Source organism: Aquarana catesbeiana, linkage group LG01 (assembly GCF_042186555.1).
Source record: "Aquarana catesbeiana isolate 2022-GZ linkage group LG01, ASM4218655v1, whole genome shotgun sequence".
In the NCBI taxonomy this organism is placed as follows: domain Eukaryota; kingdom Metazoa; phylum Chordata; class Amphibia; order Anura; family Ranidae; genus Aquarana; species Aquarana catesbeiana.
Genome location: NC_133324.1, coordinates 957,498,040 through 957,505,461, shown reverse-complemented (window position 1 = coordinate 957,505,461; position 7,422 = coordinate 957,498,040).

Here is a 7,422-nt window from a genome sequence, read left to right as displayed (position 1 = left end):
CCTTCCCATCCACCAGCTCCTCACAATGACCCTCACATGGTGTCAGGTAATGTACAAGGTGGTGTTGGTTTCTCTTCCTCATTCTTTCATTTTGACACAAGCACTCTTCTTCCAAGACTTTCTTCATCAGGAATTACTGCACTACCACTAAATTCATTACAAGATGATTTTTTTAGTAAAGCTAATCGACAATGTGGAGACTTAAGTGATCACAGACCTGTCAAATCAAGGGGTACACTTGCACAATCACAGTACGAGACTAATTTAAATGTAGTAAACCTATCCTCTCATAAAATTACTGATCTGGAGACACAGGTGTTGGTGCGGGGGTCTCAGTTTTTTGTCCAAACAAGGATCTCGACAAATTTGAGATCATTAAAGATCTCCAATTCTTCGCACAAAAATTTTAAAACAACTTTATTCCAAATATTTACCAAATAAACCTCAATATAAGTCTCAGGAGCTTAAAGCTCTTGATACTTTAATTATTCTTATAATCCACCTGACATGATTGACCTAGAGCATCTGCTCAGGCGTTTAGATCAATCTGAGCCCGCCACTTCAACATCAAAAACTTATAAAAAGAAATCAGATAAATTCCCAGCATTAAATACAAATTCCAACGTTCTGGCATTTATAAAACTTACATGTAATGAAATCAAAAAGTTAAAGATTTCACTTAACTGTCACGATAACCTATTGGAAGCTAAACGAAAGTCATTGAAATCTCTTGCCGACAATTCAATGATCACGATAAAACCCTCAGATAAAGAAGCAGTATTGTCATCATGAATAATGAGAACTACATTATTATTTAGGATTTTGTTGCACATATCAAAACAATGGTACTGTAAAATTTCCTCCACTTTAATTGAGTGGTTCCATCAGGAATTTTACAATATGGCGGACGAAGCAGATGCCAATCAAAAACCAAATAGGATTTTGTGCGGACAACAATACCCCGCACACCCACTTTTTACTCCTTATCCAAACTTCATAAAAGCATGCACCGTCCATCAGGTAGACCTATCATTTCGGGCAATGGTTCACTGACTAAGAACCTAAGTCAATTTGTCGATGGACATTTACGTCCATATGTTCTTAATTTGCCAAGTTATATAAGAGACACCATGCAACCTTCCTGCAAAACATGGGTGGGTTATATATCCCCCCCACAGCAACTTTGTTGCAATTGATGCAGAGGCAACGCTGCACAACAAGGGCTTGTCGTGTATCAAACACATCTCTCAAAATAGTCGCTTTGAACATGAGACCAATGAATTTTTGATTGGTGCATTGGAGTTTATACTGAATCACAACTTTGTTTTCAACGGTTCCCACTTCCTCCAGGTGCAGGGCATAGCGATGGGGACTTCTTGTGTCCCATCCTACGCCAATACATATCTGGGGGAGTGGGAACATCAAAGGGCATGCTTTCCCACATGGAGTGTAATCGTCTGGTATCGATATATCAATGATGTTCTTCTTGTGTGGGATGGACACTCAAAAAATTACAATCCTTTCTCAAACAGCTCAATAACAACAATTTTAATTTAACCTTCACTATGACTCATGATCCCAACTCAATTACCTTCATTGATGTTGTACGTCAGAAGGGACATGAAGGTCTACTAACTAGTAGCCTCTATCGAAAAACCCACTGCTGGCAATTCAATATTGCATGCTAGCAGTTTCCATCCGAAAGCCCTGATTTTATCCATCCCATACAGCCAATATCTGCGTATTAGAAGAAATTGTTCAGATTTTCAGTTTTTTAAAGGGAAGCAGATTTACTCAAAGAAAGACTCCTGGTAAGAGGCTACGCTATTACATGCCTCAAAAAAGCCTTTAAAAGAGAATGTATGAAAACACGACATCACCTGCTTTACAACTCATCATCGAGAAAAACTAAAAACAATCCAATTCCTATTATTACACAATATTCCAATCAACACAAAGCCATCCGGAAAATTGTTGAGAAATACTGGCATGTATTGACTATGGACCCTACAATTGGTCCTCTTGTAACTGAAGCCCCTGCAGTTACGTTTAGACGTGCAAAAAGACAAAATGGTTTGAAGTGGATTCAAAGGGGGTTGTCCAAAAGACCCATGTAAGGGACCAGGGACTTTTAAATGCGGAGGCTGTAACTGTTCTTAGAAGAGTTTATGAATTGACATTAGGCTGCCCAATGGGGAAAAATACAAGCCCAAACACTATGCCAACTGCCGTAGAATAGGTGTAGTCTACCTTTTCATGCGTGATTGTGTGCATGCTTTTATGTAATGTTGTAGAATCTCATATTAGCCAATGTATTTCATATTATTCATATTGATTTGCATATATTTTATTGATAATTATTATTATCATTATTATTATTATTATTATTCATATTATTATATAATAGTGGTTTTATCAATATTATTCAATAAGTAAAGCAACAATTATTAATCTTTAATAATGTATACTGTGTTTTCCAGATTTAGAAAGTCTTCATTTTTAAGTGTTGAACTTGAAATGACCTCTGCTTTAAGTACTTGTACACAGGTGTTCTCGAAAATGTATTAAGATAGTCTACTGGGTAAAGGTTCATTAGGATAGATTCAAGTAATATGGAATTGTCTCAAGTCTGAAATGCATATAAATCAGACAGATAAAGATAAGAAAATAGGTGGTTTAGAAATAATTAAAGTTATGTACAGCATATTAAATTAAGTTTGACAGGGTCAAACAAAGGTCTGCTTGTGCCCTCATTAAAACTGTAAAATACATACATATAGTGAAACATATAACCCATCTGGTGGGGTTATTGAAAGTTCATTTTCCCAAATGTCATAAATCTGTAATTCTTGAACTTAGTTAAATCTTATCAAGATGAGAAGAGTCTGATAACACAGCTGGGTGCCAGACTGTCTCTACACAGGTGTTTTTAATTGGACAAAACCAGTTATAAATCACTTTAATGAACATATAGGAATTTTGGGAATAATTAAGTTTATCTGGTTGTAGAACAGGTGTCAGATTTATGGTTTGTTACATTGACGTAGATCTTAGCGACCAATCATATGTAAGAGAGATGGTTGAGATAAGACTTGTAAAAGGGTATATAAATGCAAGCTCTACAATTGTGAGACAGACAAGTCAGATAGGAGCTCATAAGGCTGAACTCTGTGTATGCTGCCCTATTGCACGGGTCATAGAGGTCAGAACCAATGGGCAAGTATCTGTCCATAACTTGTCTCCTCGTACGAGTCAGAGAAGACTTCTTAACTTGTTCCAGAATGTGGTCTCAGGTGAATTTCCCTCACAAACTTGGTCGAGTTGGAACCCAGAACTCTGTGAGGGGACCAGACCACCGGTTGATCGACTGGTCCCTATCAGGTGACGGGTTCCCAAGAATTGACAGAAAAGACGCATTCTGGTTCAAGGTAAGAACAATTCACAGCTGTTTTCATTTGGTTAGAGGATAAGAATACCTATATCTAATATGCTTGCATTGTAAGAAACTGTATAAATTAGACCTATATCTTGTAATACTTTGTACATAAACCTGTATGTTATCAGCTGTTAATAAACCTGCATTGCTGAAGTTCTGCCTGGTTCGATACTTTACTATTCTACTTCAGCAGAAAAAACAGTTGGAATTTTGGCAGCGAGCATATTGCTTCGATGAGGACTTGCAACCCAAGCTTTCCTCTAGGAGGACATGTGACTGCAATACATGGTGGTGTTTTCCCAAAAACATCTTTTATAATCTGGAATAAAATTCTTCTACAGCATGAACAAAGGTTGATTCCTCCCCCCCCCCCCCCCCCCCCGGGCTGAATGAGTCCTTCTCCTTTAGACCCTTTCTAGGTTTCACTTCAGGGAGGACCCAAATTTGAATCAGATTGCTCAAAATGAGAAAAACAACAATAATGAAATTTGAGAAACAATCTTTCAGTCTAGGAATCTTTGCTCGTGTCTCTGATTTCACATCTCTTGTGTCACTCCAATGACAAATATGTTATCCCTATTTTTCTATTAAATTTGTCCTCACCCCCATTGACATTGCAATGTATGTCAAAATTGAATATGCTGAATAGATATCTGCTATTGATTATATGTGAATTTGTTTATAGTGTTCTGCCTTTTTCTGTGGAGTTTTTTGGTGCCTCCCATGACAGTTTGGTCCTCTGGGGGCAGTGTACGGCATTTTTTTGCTGTCTTTACTTGCTCGGCGCACAGGGGCCATTGGCGAAGCCTTTTGCGTTGGGCTTTTGATTGGGCGCCGGTGTCTGAATGTGTATTCGGTTGCCATGGCGCCTGTATGCGCTGACGCAGGATCCCATCACCACGACACATCCGGTTCCTCCCATCGGATCAATGACGTTAGGATGTCGCTACATTGGCATCTTGTTTACTCGGCCACCATTGCTATCTGGCCACTCGTGTGGGGGCGGTATCGCACACCAGGGACTCGGGAGGCACCCTCTTCCTGACCCCTCCCTGCCCCACACCTGTGACTGGTCACTAGTGGTCCAGCTTGGTCTATAAAAACCCAGGATTGGAGGTCTGCAGGATGCCGTCCATGCCGTCAGACGTAGCTGTTACATCCCTGCATTCAAGGTCATTATTTGATAAAATCAACCCTCGTAATAGATGGTGTTCACCGAACTGCCTTGCTGTCCATACATTAGGGACTGCACCAGTCTAGTTCTGTTCAAAGATGTAGATGTTTTCATCTATTTGAAAATTTCAATATCATGCTTTTTTTCTTTAGGCGAACAGCACTATACTGATATGCTCTGCGACCACCTAACATCGTATGTTTTGATCATTTGAAGAACTAAGCCCTGTTTTTCTTCTGTCCACTTAATAGAAGAGGTGTGTATATTTATAGACCAATGACTGTATAGTAGAGTGCACTTTGGAATTTTAGTCCATCATCCTATTTGCAATTTTTTAACTCTCCTAGATCCATTGACCATATTAGTCCATGATCATTGACCATGGTGTGGTGCTTTTTCTCGGGGGGTTGGGCTGAGTGCCCTCTGTTAGTGACTTTGGCCGAATCTATCTCTCACCCCTTGGACTGTTCTGACTGATACATGGCAGCAATTAATCCTTGTTTTTAACATGATGCAATACCAATGATATTCCACATAACCACATGGTTAGTGTACATTGATATACTGTTGCTGAATATCTTTTCTCTTTTGTGAATTTCTTACATTATCTGTTTTTGTCATTTATAGATATTATTGTTTTATCCATAACCACTTACCCCTGATGAAGAGGATCAACACCATGTGTGTTCACTAGCCGGAGCAAGTGGTTTTGTGTATGAAATGTATTGTGCATTTATTCTGTAATTGCATCAATTGTAGTTTCACCACTACGCATCTTTTTCCTGTTTTTATCCTTTTCTAATAAAATATATATTTTTTTATAAATTACTGCCTACTTTTTGGGGAGCCCTTGCTTTATAAAAGTCCTGTAGCATAGCACTTACCACAAAACTATGTACCTGTACATCACTTTGAGGAAGTAGTGGTACCGGGGTGAAACCTGCTCAGCAGCCGCCTTCCGCCCAGGTCTCCTGACCCACCGGGAGACCCGAGCGACCAGCCCGCACATCCACCGGCTACCTGGATTTCCGACTCACAAACAAAGCCAGAATCGGCTTTGATCGGGTCTCCGCTGACGTAACTATTTTTAAAAATCCACAGTATTCCAGAATGCAAATATTGGCTTTTTGAATATTTTAAGTGCAAAAAATGGATTTGGGGATTGTGATTTTTTTTTTTTAGACAGTGTAAAAAAATATAAAATAAAACAAATAAAAATAAGAAAAATAAAAAAAATATAAAAAATATAAACAAACATGTTTAAAGCGGCCCCCTCCCCGCATAGTCACGCCTGCAAATGTAAACGGTGTTCAAATCACATGTGTGAGGTATCACCATAATCCTCAGAACGGGAGCAATAATTCTAGCAAAAGACCTCCTCTGTAACTCTAAACTAGTAACCGTAAAAAATTGTCGCCTATGGAGATTTTAAAGTACCGTAGTTTGTCGCCATTCCACGAGTATGCGCAATTTTTTATTTAAACCTTAACATGTTAGGTATCTTTTTATGCTGCGTAATATCATCTTTCACAATATACAAAAAAAATTGGGCTAACTTTACTGTTTATTTTTAATTCAGTGTTTTTTTTCCCAAAAAAATTGTGTTTGATAGACCACTGTGCAAATACCATATGAAAAATATTGCAAAAAACGCCATTTTATTCTCCATAATTTTTGCTAACAAATCATATTTTATATATATATATATATATATATATATATATATATATATATATATATATATATATATTTATATTTTTTTTTTTTTTTTTTATATATTTATATAATGTGTTCCAAGTGTTGGGTTCCAAGTAATTTTCTAGCAAAAAATACTGATTTTAACTTGTAAACAACAAATGTTGGAAAATGGCATGGCCTAGACACAAAGTGGGCCAATGGAGTCCTAATTAACCTTATGCTTCCACGATGAGCCTTCAGTAACCGCCAATCACAGTTGATATTTGAGTCCCTATTGGTTCTCTTTCTACCATCTCTTTTTCTCAAGAGCAGATATACTTGTTTTCTGGTTCCACAAGTTATACATACTTAATTTTTTTTCCTGGCGGAATCTATCACAGGTAACTTTATTGTTCTTATATGCTAAATTTCCTCTTTTTCCTTTAGTAGCTAATGATGATATCATTATCCCAAAAGGACTCCAACAATGACACCTTCAGCCTTTAACTGGAACTGTGAGTATACATCACTCACCTTCATCTAATTGACACAACAGCACCTATAGAAACTGCAACGCCGACATCTTATGACTATATATGGTATTATGGTCACTCCTCAAATCATCAAGATAATATAATATACCTTCCATATATATGATTTAATTTAAAAAATGTTACAGTTGTAATTATTAGTCATGTTAACTCAATATTATAATTTCAAATTTGAGATGTGACGCTAGGTTTTTTGCAATGTACTTGACCTCAAAATTCTGTTTAGTCTGGTATACACATGAGACACATAATCAAATATTGCTACAAACCTATCCGTAAAATTTACTACACATTATCTTTGCTGAATGTGTACACATTCTGATTATTAATACTTTTATATTAGTAGATATTGGTCCAAGTGTTGATATTTTTTAGGTTACACACTATTGTATCTTTATTAAAATTACGCAAGTTAAGTTGCATAAGTTATACCTATTCTTTCAGGCAAGTTCTTTTTGTTCTTTTATTTGCACAATTATTATTACAACACCTATTAATTGTGGCCGTTTGCCCACATGTCGACATGAATCACCCCCTCTCAGTCGTTACCCATCCTCCAGTACTATGGAGATACTACAAGCTAT